General features: G+C 38.8%; 1 non-coding gene across 1 annotated transcript; it reads left to right on the top strand.

Annotated features, from left to right (window-relative positions):
- The first annotated feature begins 17,296 nt into the window (after window positions 1-17,296).
- On the top strand, window positions 17,297-17,403 carry LOC128627461 (U6 spliceosomal RNA). Its single transcript, XR_008391635.1, has one exon. It is a non-coding gene; the product is annotated as a U6 spliceosomal RNA (small nuclear RNA).
- Window positions 17,404-17,756: the final 353 nt, after the last annotated feature.

Genomic DNA, 17,756 nt, shown 5'->3' with positions numbered 1-17,756 from the left:
TGAACAAAATGCGCATTTATTTACTTGACTTTTCCGCTGAGGGCTCTGCAGGCATTGCAGCTCTAAGTAGCTTGAGATGTCAGAGGGCAGAGTTCAAGGCCAGCAGAGAGGCTAGAAACACAGGAGGGGACCCAAAAAGGAGGGACTGCAGAGGAGGAGTCCACATACCTGCATGTCGACTGTGCTCAAATACTAAGATAACCTTGGAACTGAACAACAAAAAACTAGAAAAGAAAAAAACATGTACTTTACTCTCCAGCAATAAAAAAGCATAAGCTACTAACACACGGAAATTTGGGTGAGTCTCAAAAAAACATTAAGCTCAATGAAAGAAGTCAGAGCTAAAAAGAGTACGTATTGTATGACTCCATTTATTTGAAATTCTGGAAAAAATGAAGGTAAAACTGCCTACGTATGATAAATCTTGGTGCTATTTAAGAACACTAGCGTTTCTGAAAAGAGCAACAAGTTTACCTACAAACAAGTCAGAATTTCATTACACTTCTCATGAGTAACACGATTCTGGAGCAATCGCTTCCAAGTTCAGAGGGAAAACTGATTTTGAACCTGTGTCCAAGGTACCTAGCCTTCCAAGTGAAGCGCAGTAACAGACATTTCCAAATATTCAAGGGCTCAGAAAATTTGTCACTTATTTGTTGTCTCAAATAAATCACTATAGGATACACTGTAATTAAATCAAATGTGTGCAAGGAGGTGAGTAACAGAATAGAAGGAAGAGTGCTAGATGAAGAAAAAAACTAAAGTTTTAAAGAGTACTAATACCTAGTATGATCATGTGAATTTGTATAATACATCAGTCTAAATGTGTGAGACAGTAGAAGAGAAAGATTAGGGGCAGACAACATGAAAGTACACTACATTCCCACTTCTTCCAGGCAAAGAAGAGGTACTCAGATTAAGTATGGACATTGATAGAAAGTTATACAGTTAACATACTTTCAAAATATAAGGATAAAAATGATAAGAGCAGAAAGTGTTTATAGCTTTCAAACAACAAGGTGGGACGAGACAACAGGACAAAGAAAGTTTGATAGACAAAAGGTAGAGGGGTAAAAAAGAAAACAACATTATAAAATATTTAAAATGGCTATAGAGTGGATGCTGTGGTGCATGGTCGAGAATGCCTCACTCGAAATTAGCCCCCTCCCTGGGAGCTGTTTGCACCCAATAACTCATCCCAGACTCCTTGCCTCGGTTCTGAACAAACCCTGCAGCCCAGTCCATCTAACGGAGACAAATGTATTACAGTTTCACCTCACTTTCTGCCCAGTCCTTCCCTTACTTCCTGTTGTTCCTGATTGTTCCCCAATAAACTGCATGCATATGTCTATCTTCTCTATCTCAAAGAATGTTTCTAAGGAGACCCGATTTCAGATAGTCAGTGCTAAGTGGTCCAAGGAAGCAGATTTTTTAAGGATGGAATTTTGGAGCCAAATCACTCGCCAGCTGCCTGACAATGAAGATCCCATTATTGTTTGTGAATGAAGTATGGCGGCTCATGGCATACGTGGCAACATATTCTGATTATATATTGTTGCCTAACAAATAATTGCAAAGCACGATGGCTTAAAATAATAATTTCATTATTGCTCATCATCCTGTGGACTCAGTTGGGCAGTTCTCCAGCTTCAACGAGGCTGAGGTTAACAGTCATCTAGGAGCCTAATTGGGCTAATTCACGTGGTTGGAAGCTGATACTGGCTTCAACCATGAGATCACCTGGACTGGCAACCATGTGCCTACATGTGGGCTTTTCACAGCATGGCAGCTGGGATCCAAAGGAGAACATTCCAAGGACAAGAGTTCCAAAGGAAAGAATGTAAAAAGTGCATCAGTTCAGGGCTAGGCAAAGGGCAGCAGCACTTATTCCAGAGTGTTACATTTATCAAAGTTATCATAAGCATCGGCAGGATTCAGGGGAGAGGAAAGGGTAGGATGTGGTGAACTTGGGGCCATCTTAGGAGTCTAGCTACTTTTCCCTAAGCTACTTAACAACTCCTCTAATTGTTAAGGTTTCACTCGAGGTGAACAGAGATGGGAAGAAAAAGCACTAATGGGTACAATGTCTCAAATCTTTGAAAGGTTGCGGGAAGGTCATAATTATAAGAATAATGGACTGAGATAGACTTTGTTGCGTGCAACCAGGCATCAGAGAAAGAACATAAAAGGCCAAGGATAGCTAATCACCAATTTAAGGCAAAGTGAGAAAGCTAGTTGGCCCCCCTGGCAGCTTTTGAAGAGAATTGCACCTCCTGCAGTAGGACAGCAAAAAGAGCTGTGAATCAGGTACAGGACTTAATTATGACAGCTAGTTGCAGAAAAACCTGAATTCTCAGTGTTGGAATGTCTGCTATACCAAGGTCTTTTATCCGAAGGAGCGGGACTCTGAGTCTTGGGGTGAAATCATCTTGGTTGACGCCCTGGAGAAACTGGAACCCCCAGATTTCCCTGAACCATCTGAGCCTATGGAAGTGACCCACCTCTCCCTATTCAAGGCTGTTACATCTCCTTTGTTTGCAGATGATACAAAGGCCTCTGTCTTGTAAGACAGTATGCATCCCACTCAGCGTCTGTTCCCCCACCATCATCCCCTTGGTCTCCAGGCCAATAACTAGGGCCCAGTCACAACATAATGTAACACAGCAGGGAAGTGCTGCCCCCACTATATGAGAAAAGGGTCTGTACTGCAGAGCAGCTGCAGGACCTGGCCCACGTGTACTGGCTAGAATTTGGATCCTGAGGTTTCTGAACCAGGGAAGTCAGAACAAAAATGGCACAAGGGAGACTGTAAGGATATAGAAGCTGTTCCCTAAATACTGGATTTAAGTCCCTGGATATAAAGCTGTGAGGTAAACCACAAAGAAGATCTCCATCATCCAAAAGTAGAAACCATGCAGGACAAGTTTTTTACCAAATTGCAATAAGATCAAAAAATAGCAAAAGAGGTCATGTACTGGATTTTTTAAACACTCTTCAGATGAAACTAAAATTGAAATTACAAATTATAATTTATGTCATTTAAAATGGATGAAAATAAAAGAACTAACTATAATAATCTGTGGAATGTGGTATAATCTATAGAATTATAATCTGTACAGAATTATAATAATCTGTAGTCCAAATAGTATTCAGGGAAATAGTCATGATTTTAAATGCATGTGTTAGTAAACAATAGAGGTTGAAAATAAATAAGTTAAGATTATATAACACATATGCCGAACTGGTAGAAATTGATAGGAGGCAAACATAATGAAAATTTGTCTTTCACTGTCTTAAAATCCATTGCACAGTCTCACTCTTCCCCTTTCCTTGGAAGAAGAACAATCCTCCAGTCACTTCTAACAGCAATTACGGTCTTCTGTAGATAACTAAACACCCACTGTAGTGAAATAATAGGGTTTTTATGGAATGTTGCACCTCTCCCCTCCCAGCTCTGGTTCATTTGCAGGCAGGGAGGGGCAAGAGTTCGTGGGGACTTCCTTCCCAACTTTGTCGGCTCCTCCTCCCCCAGACCCACCCTTTCAGCTGTGTTAATGGTCATTTCCAGGGTTGCAGTGAGGCAGAGTCAGAGATGGGACGAGGAGGTGAGAGTTAAGAAAGCTCTAACTTGATGGGGTGGGTCGTGATGTGGGGACAGTGCTCCTGTTGAACCTTTGTGGCTGACCTCCTGAGGTGTTTCATGGGTTTTGCAGAGATTTCTTCATTAGGAACATTCAAATGTCGGTCCCTCATTGTGGGTAGAACTCTGTCTCATACGTGGGCCCTTCAGACTTTGCCTTCAGATTCAGTATGTAATGGTTACTTCCAGCCTCTTTTTGGTCTACTCAAGGCACAAGGGTCCCTTTTTATGACTCACGTCTGCCCAGGGAGCCACATGCTTCTGCTTGGCGGGCAGTGCAAGCAGGCAACTCTCTTTGCTCTTCCCCAGGCAGACAACTCTGAACACGGACTTTCTGCCTTTCATTTTCTAAAATGCAGACCCAAAACTGTCTCTCTGCCTCATCCAACACTGGGAGCAGAGGGAAGGTGGGGTTATGAAATTCTACACGAGGGCCACGAGGCTCTTTTACTGTTCCTGGAGTCCAGGGAACATCCCCCCACCCACTCACCCGCACTTTAAGTGTGGAGGGGACGTGTGCATGGGAAGTGCCACAAACTACAATACAGCACTCCCTTCAAAGTGTCTTCTGTCCCCTGGCTCTCCAACCTCAGTCCTTTTATCCCTTCAACCTGGATGCAGGTTGTACGTGGATGAACTAGCCCTTAATTTTGAAATGTAGGGGTCCTTGGCACCTCTTCTTTTGTTTTAGCCTCTGGGTTTCAGGCTAAAGGGAGACAGCAAACACCTGATGTTCTCATGCTGTCTGATGCACACATAACTTAGGAAATCAGAAAAGATGGACAAAATAGAACAAAAGAAAGTTAAGGAATGAATGACTATAAAAGCAAAAAATGATTAAATAAAAGGAAAACACTAAGGACAGTCAGTAAAATCAGAAGTTTGTTCTTGAAAATCTGATTAAATTAAATTGGCAATTATAATGAAAATAAAATTAGAAGTGACAGGTGAACAACAGTACAAGTAGGAAGAGAATATAAAATTAAATAAGATAATATTAAAGATAACATTAACATATCTTACATTAAATAAGATAACAATTATAAGGAGATATTACACTTATCCTTATGCCACAAACGTAGAAAACTAGGTTAAGTGCATCACTTCATAGAAAGTATACATTATTATAATTAACACAAGAAGTATAAAGATAGGAACAAAAGTATTATTAATGAAGACATAAACAAGGCAATTAAAATTTATTTTTTAAAAGACATCAGATCCAACTAATTTCATACAAGAGTTCTGTCAAACTTCAAAGAGCAGCTATTTTCTGCATTATACATAAGCTGTTTCAGAGCAGGAAAAAATATATGAAGCTGGTAAATGATTCCATGAGAATAGCAACACTCTGTTCTTAACAAAGGGAGAAAGGCGTACAAAACAGAGAGGTCATAATCTGACCTCTTCCCTGGTCGTGTCATGACCCTAAGGTGACTATCAACATTCCGAGCCCGGCAGAAAACTAAGGAAGCATCATAATAAGCAGAAGTTATCTCTGTCTTAGATATTAGCAAAAATCAGAGAAAACTTGCTTTTTTGACAAAGAGGCTGAAATTTCAGTGCATTGAGACAGAAAATAGTGTATCATTCCACTGACCATATGTTCTGTAGACAATACATGTTGCACACGACTCAAACATTGCCACACTGTTTATGACCTTCTGTTTGTGATGCTTGGTTTGTTTTTTTCACATATCTGAACTAATCCTGACCCCCTTCCTCCCCAGTCTCGGCGAGACAGACGGATGTCTGTCTGACCTCTTCTAGTGCAGCTGTGACTGACCTTGCCCTAACCAGTTATCACCCAGTTGCTGTTATCACACTGGTTAAACGGTCAAGCTCCTCTGTGTTCTTTGGCAGAAAAGGGCGAGGAAAATCTTGAAATATATAAAAAAATATTTTGAGGGTTTCTTAGAACACCTGGTTAATTATTTGAAAATAAATGTATATATCATTATTAGCAGACTATGGGAAAATCCATTGGATTCTATTCAGTTCTTTTTAATGATTCAAAAATTTGCCAGCAGAAACCAAAGAGAAAATCCTCAATCTAATAAAGGGTGCTTATGTGAAACATAAAGAAAATAGCATAGTTATGGCCAAATAGAGGAAGCATTCTGACTAAAGACACAAGGAAAGGAGAGCTATCACCACAATATTCAGTGTGATGAAAGCAAAGAAGAAAGGAATGTGAGAAAGAGAGATTAACTAGCACATCTCTTTTATAAGTAAAAAACTAGTGAGAAAATACATCCCCATGCAGAATATAAAATACCTGGAAAACAAAATAAAAAAGACTATACATATCTAGTTACTTATGTGTCTCTCTGTCTAATCTACTCCTTTGTAAGGAAAAAGAAGAGCCAAACACATCTGAAAAAGAATGTCCATGAGTGGGACTTCTAAATAGGTATGAATACATGTTACGAGGCCTGTCTGAATTACACCTGGAGAGTTTAGGGGTAGGAAAATAAGTCAGTAAAACTGGGTAGGGTACATCAAGCAGACTCTTGTGTATGTAAAATTTTAATTTTTTATTACTTGGCCTTTTAACCGGTAGAGAAAGATTGTACATTTATTTTATTTTTTAATAGTTTATTTTTTATTATTGTTCAATTACAGTTGTCTGCTGTTCCCCCCCATTCCCTCCACCCCAGCCATACCCAAGATGGTGTATTTATTAAATTGTAGCAAAGTAGCTACCATATGAAAAAGTAAACAAAATATGATCTATGCTTATTATTTACTAAAAACATTACAGATAGGTTAAAGCGCTAAATATTAAGCAAAAATATAATTATGTCAGAGGAAATCATGGAATACTTTAAAGCCTTGGGTAGCAAAGATTCTCTCAAGTGAGACCCCCCACCCAGAAACCATGAAGTGTTCAGGACAGATTCCTCCTACAAGATTTTAAAACTTTTGTATAATGGGGGCGGCATATAAAAAGGATAAAACACACATGGCAGAAAGAAATTACTGCGACACACTTAGCATACAAGGTATTAATAACGAGAATGTATAAAAACTGCTATAAATAATTTCAGAAAAGGCAAACAAGTGAATATTAAAATGAGTAAAGGAAGCCAGATGGCAATTTTAAATAGAGAAACAAAATGGACAGTCACTCTCACTGGCAATTGTGTGTGTGTTTCTCACTTATAAGACTGCACAAATTGTCAAACTTGGGGAAAATAAGGGGAAATTGGCATATTCATATGCAGTACATAGAAGTCTCTTTGAAGTCCTTTGGGAAGGCAATTATAGACTTTAAATCTCAAATGCCTTTTTTTATTGTTGTTCAAGTACAGTTGTCTCCATCCCCCCCAGCACCCACCCCACTCATCCCCACTCAGACTCTTAACAGTGGTACCAACTGGGCAAGGAGAATGAGGAGCAGCACACCACAGAGGTCATTTAAGGATTTGCTGTTAATACTGACACACTTGAAAAATTTTCTACAGTGAGAAAATATTCATTCATTGCTAGAGTAATCAGAAAAGACAAAACAATTCGAGTAGTGAGGTAGCAAAAAATTTTCCTTTCTGGTTCTTTGCCATATCTGTTTGTAATGAACAAACTGGCCCCTAATTTAGCCACTCCATTGGTTTTGGCTATTTATTAGTCATGCTTTGAGACAAGGCCAAATATTTAATGGATGCTAAGGAAAAGAAGCAACATATTTCTCAAAAAATTATTCACCAAATAATTACTTCAAAAACCTTCACTTTAGATACATATTTACCTACCTTCTTCCACTCTTTCCTCCGCTGGAATCTAGAATTTTCCTTCCTGAAAATCTAGTTGCTAAGCAACATTTCCTTCTCTGTGGATCTTGGTGGCCATATTAACTTTTCATTAGCTTGATCTTTCTCTTTTCTCCTGATCATCACACACACACACACACACACACACACACACGCAGAGTTTTCTAGAGCTTTCACACATGTGTTTATTTGTTCATTTGCTCTGTAAGAAATTTTGTTGTTGTTCTACAGTCCTAACCAAAAGAATAAAGAGAGGATTACACTTATTTCTTCTAGGAGGGCAGCCACCAGAGAGATGTTTTTCCAAAACCTGAGGAGACGACTGGTCTGGGAGTTTGGGGGCTAGAATCCTAGGTCTTACTGATTACTTTATGGTGTTGGCTTTCAGGTGGTTAAGGCCTGTTATAATTTCATTCAGTAAATATTTATTGAGCTACTATTATACTCCCTATAATACATTGGCATTGAGAATGCTGCTGTTTCTGGAAGCAGTTCCCACCTGCCTCTAGCTTATTCAACCTCTGCTCCAACTTCCCTTAAGTTGAATGATGGTTGTCAGGGAGGAAGAATTTGTTGGGGGCTTATGCAAAGCCTTCTGCCCCACCTGGGCCTGAAGGAGTGATGGAGTACAGGACATTTTCCTCCTTTGGCCAACAGAGTCTGAGAACCAGTTGTGGAAAGAACCTGAGCTGTGGAATTCCTGCTGAGATCTAGGCCTCTGGAGAGCTGTGGTCCTTCTGTAGGAGCTGCTGGTCTCCTGGGCCCTGGCACAGCGGGGTCCAGACACGAGGAAGCTGAAATGGGCAGAGCAGCTCCGTCCCTTGCTATTGGTGAAGATGCCTACACTTCAGTCCTGGCTCCACTGCTTCCTAGTAGTGAAGCTTGGGCAAGTTCTTAACTCCTCTTTCATAAAATGGAAATAATGGTGTGTAAAATGTTATAATAGGGATATTTTAATTTTGATAAATTGCTTAGAACATGACCTGAAATATAAGTTGTCAAAAATATTGATTTTTTTCTATCTCTTCAGGCTGACGCTAATTCTGTAGCTCAGAATGGAAAAAGAAGGCTTGCATAGAAAGGAGCCACGTTTATCAATCATCAGCTCGCAAGAGTGTAACGGCACTTTTCTCACCACTTTGGTGTTATTCTTCTGTTTGTGGTGCCCAGCTAGGTCAACCTGAGCCGTAAAGGCAATAAGATTTTTTTCAAGTATTCTGCTCAGAAGAGTTATGTGCTGATACCTTCATTGAATTCTTGTTTGTTGCCTCACAGCTCTTCCTTTCATTAACCTGTGGATGTTATTCAAATGCTTTCTAGGATCACAGCCAAAAAAAATCTGATCAGTCTATTCTCTTTTCCTTTATAACTAATTTTTTTCTGTCTGGAAGCTTATAATGTTTTATTTTTTTATCTTTGACCTTTAAGCCTTGTATCATAAAATGCGTACTTGTTGTCACTTACAAGTAAATCCCACTCAAGTTCATCAAGCACTCAGGTCAACCTGAGCCATAAAGGCAGTAAGAGCTAGTTCCCGAAGGGACCCATCACCTGGTGGGGGGAGAGTAAGCAGAGCTTGTGGCTCCCAGTGAAAAGGTAGCTCCTAGGGATGAGAACTTCTCGGGGAGACAGGCTTCACATTTACCATATTTTTCAGACCATAAGATGCACCTAGATTTTAGAGAAAAATAGAAAAAAATTTTTAAGATTTTTTAATTTATTTATCTTTAGAGAGGAAGAGAAGGAGAGAAATATCGATGTGTGGTTGCCTCTTGTGCGTCCCCTGCTGGGAACTGGCCTGCAACACAGGCATGTGCCCTGACTGGGAATCGAACCGCAATTGTGTGGTTCGCAGGCCTGCGCTCAATCCACTAAGCTACACCAGCCAGGGCCAGAAAAAAATTTTGAAGCAAAAAATGTGGTAAAATATTTAATAACATAAATAGCATAGTATTTTACCAGTATAAATGTAAACAGAACTCAATGGCAGCATTAACAACCATTATATCTCCCAAATTTGGGGGTGTGTGTCTTATAGTCTGAAAAATACAGTAATGTCATCAACAGCAACAAACTAAGAGCACTTAAGGACATTTAATCGCAACATTAAAATATACTTTCTGGAAATAAAATACACGGTTTTTATTTTTTTTAATGCAATGCATTAGATGAAATGAAAAACAGGATGAGCAGTGCTGAGAATTCAATTATTATCATAGAAAATCACAGTACAGAAATGTTTCAAAAATGAAGCAAAAGATAAAGAGGTAGAAATACTGAGAAAAGAGAGAAGTGATTTGGAGAGCGCATGAGAGTCCAAATAAGCAAATGATAGATGATCAGAAGAGAAAACAAAGGGGAAAGAAAAGCAGCAATTAAATACTAAGGAAAAATTCTCTGGCTTCCGGCAATATTTGACTGCAGGTTAAAAGTGCTTGATGAACTTGAGTGGGATTAACTTGTGACAAGTACACATTTTATGATACAAGGCTTAAAGGTCAAAGATAAAAAAATAAAACATAAGCTTCCAGACAGAAAAAAATTAGTTATAAAGGAAAAAAGAATAGACTGATCAGATTTTTTTTTTGGCTGTGATCCTAGAAAGCATTTGAATAACATCCACAGGTTAATGAAAGGAAGAGCTGTGAGGAAACAAACAAGAATTCAATGAAGGTATCAGCACATAACTCTTCTGAGCAGAATACGTGAAAAAAATCTTTAGTCAGATGAGGGACTCCAAACAGAAATTCTAACATAAGCAGAGGTAGAGAAGAAAATGATACTGAGAGATGAACTTTGCAACATGTGAAGTGACTTGAAATAATTAAGTGCTTTAAAATATAATGGTATTCTCTAAAATAATAGTTTAGAACAATATTTTATTAAATTTTTGAAATTGATTTGACACACACACACATTGATTTGTTATTCTACTTATTTATTTGTTCATTGATTGATTCTCCCATGTGCCTTGACTGGGTATTGAACCCACAACCTTGGCATATCAGACAACACTCTAACCAACTAAGCTATTTGGCCAGAGCTAGAACAGCAATTTTCAACTGGTGAGCCACAAGAATTTTTGAAACATGCAATACCTGACTATACAACAGGACACTGACCTCTTTTCCCTTAGATTGCCAAATTTAAAAAATGACAATAGCCAACAGAACAATATCTGTCCAGTTTGAATCCATCAAAATTATATGTATTTTTGGGCAGATAAGCAATATCTATTTTGGGGTACAAATATATTTTTAGGCATGCTGCAGAGTTTCAGTAATTAATTTACCTGTGCCATGAGATGAAAAAGGTTGAACACTGCTGATTTAGAATGAAAACACCCAATAATTTCACCAAGACTTTTGTGCTGAGAATGAGGAGAATGGGGGAGAAGTAAGAGAATTCTCATCATAGTTCGGGGGGCATTGGAATTAGAGCCTTTCTTCCCCCCATCTACTGTTTGGGAGCAGTTGGAAATTAGATGCGCCTTGGTCAGGGTGACTGTCTCAACTGGAACTGCACTCAGCTTCACAGAACAAGAAATTAGACTAAACAGGGGCTGTGTTTACACACGTCACATGTGTGCATCTCGTGTAACAGAGGTCGGGATCCGCAGTACAGCACACGTCCACACTGCCAGCAGGGTCCTGAAGTAAACGTCTGCATTTGCGCTCAGTTGTCCTTCTTGTGGCTTTGTCCTCAGGATCACCCGACGGCTGCTCCAGCTCTGGACATACCTGCATTTTAGGCAGGAAGAAGAAAGAAAGGCAATGGTCAGAGAGGACATGCCAGCTGGAAAAATTATATATATATTATTTATTTATTTCTCCCTAAAGCCCCACTAAATAAATTTCTATTTTATATTATTAACCAGAGTGGGCCCCTGGCCACTCTTGATCAAAAGAAAATATGTGAAAGCAAGTTGGAGACACCCATGTGCCCCAGAGAAATCTGCACTCTGATCAGCCCAGAAAAGGAGGAGGGGGAGGATGCTGTCGGTAGGTCACTGGCAGTTGCGATGCCCCTCTCCCACGCCCCTGTTGCAACGGCAACAGTTGATATTTTACTTTTATATCACAAGTGAGGATTTGTGTTTGAAATAGGAAGGTAATCCCTAGGACAATGCAAATATAAAGTTGAACTTTCAAATTAACATGAGGAAAAAAAGAATAAAGTGTAGTTTGATCATACCAAGGTAAAAAAGACAAGAAAGAAACAATGAAATAAAACAGTAAACATTAATATAACAAGAAGTATAAGGGTTCTTATTTCAAATAAGAAAGGGCCAAATTGTTCCAATTTTGTTTAAAAAACAAAACTCTTGACCTTGAGGGCATCCTGCTAAGTGAAATAAGGTAGAGAAAGACAAATATTATATGATCTCATGTGTGAAATTAAAAACAACAAAAAATCCCCACCGCCTCCACCCCAGCCCTGCTGAACTGACAGACAGATACAGAGAACAAATTGGTGGTTGCCAGGGGCGGGGGAGGGATAAAGGTGGTCAAAAGATACAAACTTCCAGTTACCGAATAATTAAGTCCTGGAGATATAATGTACAGCATGGTGACTATATAGTTAATAATAGTGTATCGTATATTTGAAAGTTGCTAAAAGAATAGATCTTAAAAGTTCTCAACACAGGAAAGACATTGTAACTATGAGGTGAACGATGTTAACTAGACGTATTGTGGTGGTCATTTCCTAATAGATACAAAATATCATTATGTTTTACATCAGAAACTGATATAGTGTTTTATGTCAACTGCATCTCAGTAAAATATAAAAAAATGAAAATAACATAAAACTATATGTTATTTGTAACAGATACACCTAAAATGATAAATTAAAAAATGATAGTAAAAAATGAGAAATAATTACCAGGAAAATGTAAATAGAAAGGATCACAGTGAAATACATGTATTGAATAAGGTACAACTTAAAAACACAGTCACTACTCAGCAAAAGGGGCCATATGTAATGAGAAAAGCTTCAATTTTTAAAGATGACAGGCATATTCTTATAGCATCAAACAACTCAGTGACTGAAAACAGAGTGATATAACTTATAACTATAAAATTGAAAATAATTATAGAGAAATTTTAATATATTACTCAGAATTAGGCCAATCTAGTAGAAAAGTTTATTTTCCAATAGAGTTATTGGGGATGGCTATAATTGCAGAAAGGCAATTATGACATAGGGAATTGATTGCTATGATAGAAGGGAACACAGCATGTCCCTAACCCAATTTCCTTTCCAGTAGATGATACACGCACAAAGTAGGTTAAATAAGAATGAAATTCACGATTAAAGCAGGCAATTCCATTCTGGGACCCACTTTAAGGTCACCTCTATTTTGTTTCGAAAGCTCTTCCTGGTTTAAAAGTGAAAATTTAAGAAGAATATCATCAAAATAAACTGCAATCAACACATGTGGCTTTACTAAATAGATATGTTTTCAAAAAAGAAAACTGATTTCTCTTCTAGATCACTGATGTAATCCATTAAATAGTTTTAGTGAAGTAAAAGTTTGGGAAAATACTCATCTAATTAATCTTTTTTTCTCATTTATCGTAAATAAATGTATAAGAACAGATATTCACAGGGCCTTTCAAACAGTCCTGGCCCAGGACGAGAATGTGGGTCGGCTGCACTTGCTGCTGTGGCCGTCTGTCTGTCCGAGGGACGTGCGCTGAGGGCTCGAGACTGGGACTTCGTCACTTAAGTCACCCACTACTCTTTTCTCCTCTCAAAACAGTTGACAGCTTCCCTAGCATGTACTTCTCATACTCTCTTTTTCCTCCAAATTTAACCACTTTTAGTTTCCTTTTTCTGAACTTACTCTGTATGTTTACTGTGTGATAGTTCTGAAGTGTACTCAATCGTGATTCGAATATGTAATTATGACTGGAGCATATTGAGACCTTGAATTTTACAGAAAACAGTGAATTACATAATCTCACTTTCTTGAGACTGCTTTGGTAAAATGCAAATGTAGAAAAATGCTTATGAGATATACACACAAAACTACTTACAAAAACCTTTAAGCACAGCGTTTAGATACAAACTTTTAAAAACATGATGTTTTGTTACACGAGACTACAATTTCATCTCTGAATTTTAGATCTTGCATTGATTCCCTCCTGATGGCCTCACTTCTTGCAGCTTAGTGAGTGCTGAGCATTAAAAATCACTTAGCCATCTTTTAAATCACTGTGAAAAGTTTTCATTCCTTGAGTCTGACCCAGGCAAGCTGATAATTAAGAGCGTCAACATTAATTTTCAGTGAAGGCTGCACCACATCCAGGGAGAGTTCTGCAGAGCTGCGGGGCCACGTTCAGTCATCACAGCGAGTGGGGAGTGCCTGGGAGAGAGGTGTCAGGGCGTCTGACTGCAAGGGGCAGTCACATGCGTGGAAGGGCTGCTTCGCAGGGGCACGACTTCCGGCATCCCGCCAGATGATTATGCAAATGACAGACCAGTTTATAATTAGCGGAGCTTAAAGCATTTGTCATGTGAACACATTTAACATCTTTAAAATGTAATCACAAAGTATCTTCTCGTGGTTTTAATATTTCTCAAGAAGTCATCTAGAATGTTGACCATCAAACGAATTATTCTCTATAAAATGATTTTATAGAGAGTAATGCTGTTTGCGTTTTTTAATTTTTTTATGTTTTTTTAAAGGTTTTATTTATTTATCTTTAGAGAGAGGGGAAGGGAAGGAGAAAGAGAGGGAGAGAAACATCAATGTGTGGTTGCCTCTCATGTGCCCCCCACTGGGGACCTGGCCTGCAACCCAGGCATGTGCCCTGACTGGGAACTGAACCAGCAATGCTTTGGTTGGCAGGCCAGTCCTCAATCCACTGAGCCACACCAGCCAGTGCTGTTTGTGGTTTTGAGATGACAATGCACTATGCCACCACTGGTCTGCATTCTTACTCTCAGTGCACATGGAGATATGTCACAGAGGAGACCCAGACTCGTTATCACAGGCTTAGTGACAAATATGTTAAATTAGCAAAGACATATAACATGTAGGAATCATTTGAATTTATTAATAAAAAGGTTTTAGGATTTTCATATTAATGACATTCTAGGGGTACAGGATAAATTTAGGTTATAAAATTACAACTTAAAGTTCTTTTAAAATTTATTTTTTACTATTTTTTAATTGTTCAAGTACAGTTTTCTGCCTTTTACTCCCACCCCAGCCCACCCACCTAGCCCTCCCCACCTCCCTCCTATTTCTACCTCCCCACACCTTGTTTTTGTCCATGTGTCCTTCATACTTGTTCCTGCAAACTCTTCCCCTTTTCCCCTAAAATTCCCTTCCCTCTCCCCTCTGGTCACTGTCAGCCTGTTCTCTGTTTCAGTGTCTCTGGTTATATTTTGCTTGTTTGTTTGTTTTGTTGATTAGGTTCCTGTTAAAGGTGAGATCATATGGTATTTGTCTTTCACCACCTGGCTTATTTCTCTTAGCATAATGCTCTCCAGTTCCATCCATGGTGTTGCAAAGGGTAGGAGCTCCTTCTTTCTGCTGCATAGAATTCTTAGAGGGCTACCTATTATCAGTTTTCCCCTGTCCCAGAGTCATCGCCCAGCTGCTGCACAGCCCCTAGTGTGTCTGTTTGTTTCAGTCCATCCTCTGTCCCAGGCCTCCTGGTGTCAGAGACTGGAGGTAATTGCCTATGTGATCCTCACATCAACTGAAGTTTGCTCACTTTTATTGTGTACAAATAAGTCTTGTCTCTTATTCCAAATCTAGTTTTATTTTCTATGTCTCCTGTACCTCTGCTCTATGTTTTTCCTGTGTTCTTCTACTCCAAGTGTCAAATCAACTTAAGTCCAAATTTATTCATGATGACAAAGTGCAAATATTTGGCTTCTTCATTATGTTTTCTGTCTTAGTCTTATTCAATTTTACATATTGACATATGTAAGTTGTTTTATGAACTATTTCCATTTAATATAGTTAAAACATTATATTCATTTTTACAGATTTTTTAGTTATTTATTTTTAGAGAGAGGGGATGTGAGGGAGAAAAAGAGGGGGAGAAACATCAATGTGTGGCTACCTCTCATATGCCCCCTCCTGGGGACCTAACTTACAACCCAGGCATGTGCCCTGACTGGGAATCGAACCGGCAACCCTATGCTTCTCTGTCTGGTGCTTAATCCATTGAGCCACACTGACCAGGGCTTCATTTTAATATATATATATTAGGTTTTAATAGCTCTAAATTTTATTAAAGAACAGTGAATGGGGCATCCAAATTGATAAAGCTGAGAGCCACAGATCTATGTGATTTCCCAAAGATTTAGTGGGTGTGGATGTGAGTGTGATCATGATTGTGCTTAATAGCTACAGTCATGGTTACCATTACCTTAGGGTCATTTACCTAAGTTAAGCCAGAAATCAGCTAAATATTAATCCATGTCACTTCAGCAAAAAATTTTGTGAACAAAGTTGGAGGAATCATGCTCCTAATATGAAACTATACTATAAGGCCATAGTCATCAGAACAGCATGGTACTGGCATAAAAACACATAAATCAATAGAACAGAATAGAGAACCCAGAAATAAAACCATGCCTTTATAGTCAATTGATATTTAACAGAGGAAGCAGGTACATAAAATGGGGTAAAGATATGGTATCAGGAAAATCAAACAGATATATGCAAAAAATGAAAGTAGATCACCTTCTTATGCCACACAGAAGAATAAATTCAAAATGAATAGAAAACTTAAGTGTTAGCCCTGAAAACATAAAAATCCTAGAGGAAAACATAAGCATTAAAATCTCAGACATTGCTCATAGCAATATTTTACCTGATATATCTCCTTAGGGAAGAGAAATGAAAGAAAAAATAAACAAATGGGACTACATCAGATAAAAAGGTTTTGCACAGCAAAGGAAACTGTCAACAAAATAAAAGGCAGCCCATTGAATGGGAGAACACATTTTCCAATACATCTGATAATGCGTTAATATCCAAAATTTATTATAAAGAACTTATCAAACTCAACACCAAAAAAAAATACTACTGAAAAATGGACAAAAGACCTAAATAGACACTTTTCCAAAGAGGACATACTGATGGCCAGTCTACATATGAAAAGATGCTTAACATCACTAATTACCAGAGAAATGCACATTCAAACCACAATGAGATATCACCTCAAACCTGTCAGGGTGGCCATCGTCAATAAGTCAGCAAACAAGTGCTGGCAAGGATGTGGAGAAAAAGAACTCCTTTGCACACTGTTGGTGGAAATGCAGCCTGGTGCAGCCACTTTGGAAAACAGTATGGAGTACCTTAAAAAAGTAAAAGTGGAACTGCTCTATGACCCAGTAATTCCACTTCTGGGAATTTATCCGAAAAAACCCGAAACACTAATTTGAAAGAATCTAAGCATTCCTGTGTTCACTGCAGCATTGTTTACAATCAACAAGATATGGAAGCAGCCCAAGATTCCATCAGTAGATGAGTGGACAAAACAACTATGGACATTTACACAATGGAATACTATTCGATCATAAAAAAGAAGAAAATTTTACCCTTTCTGACAGCATGGATGAACCTGGAGAACACTATGCTAAGTGAAATAAACCAGTCAGAGAAAGATAATTACCTTATGGTTTCATTCATAAATGGAACCTAATGAACAAAATGAACTAAGAAGCAGAACAGAGAGAGACTCATAGATAGAGAGCAAGATGGCAGCTCGGGGCAGTGGTGGGTAGAGGGTAGCGGGCTCGATCAAAAAGGAAAAAGGACTCATGGACATGAACAACAGTGTGGTGATTGCAGGGGGAAAGGAGGTATTGGGGGGGTAAATGGTAATGAAAAATACAATAAAATAAATTTAAAATAGTGCTCGCTTCGGCAGCACATATACTAAAATTGGAACAATACAGAGAAGATTAGCATGGCCCCTGTGCAAGGATGACACGCAAATTCGTGAAGCGTTCCATATTTTTAGAGAAAGAAGGAGCTACTACCTTTTGCAATAACATGGATGGAACTGGAAAGCATTATGCTGAGTGAAATAGGCCAGGCATTGAAGGACAAATACCATATGATCTCACCTTTGACAGGAAGCTAAAGAATAAAACAAACAAGCAAACAGAATAAAAACAAAGACGCTGAAATAGAGAACAAGTGGGCAGCGACCAGAGGGGAGAGGGAAGGGAACTTAAGGGGAAAAAGGGGGAGGGATTTTGAGGAACAAGTATGAAAGACACAGAGATGAGGACTGGGGGGGGGGGGGAATGGGAGGGAGGGGGGAGACCGGGTGGGGGGGGGGTGGGATGGGAGAAATAGATAAAAAAAA

This window comes from Artibeus jamaicensis, unplaced genomic scaffold (assembly GCF_021234435.1).
Source record: "Artibeus jamaicensis isolate MK-2021 breed Jamaican fruit bat unplaced genomic scaffold, CSHL_Jam_final contig_402, whole genome shotgun sequence".
In the NCBI taxonomy this organism is placed as follows: domain Eukaryota; kingdom Metazoa; phylum Chordata; class Mammalia; order Chiroptera; family Phyllostomidae; genus Artibeus; species Artibeus jamaicensis.
Note: the sequence above shows the minus strand (reverse complement) of the source record. Positions and strands in the feature narration are given on the sequence as shown.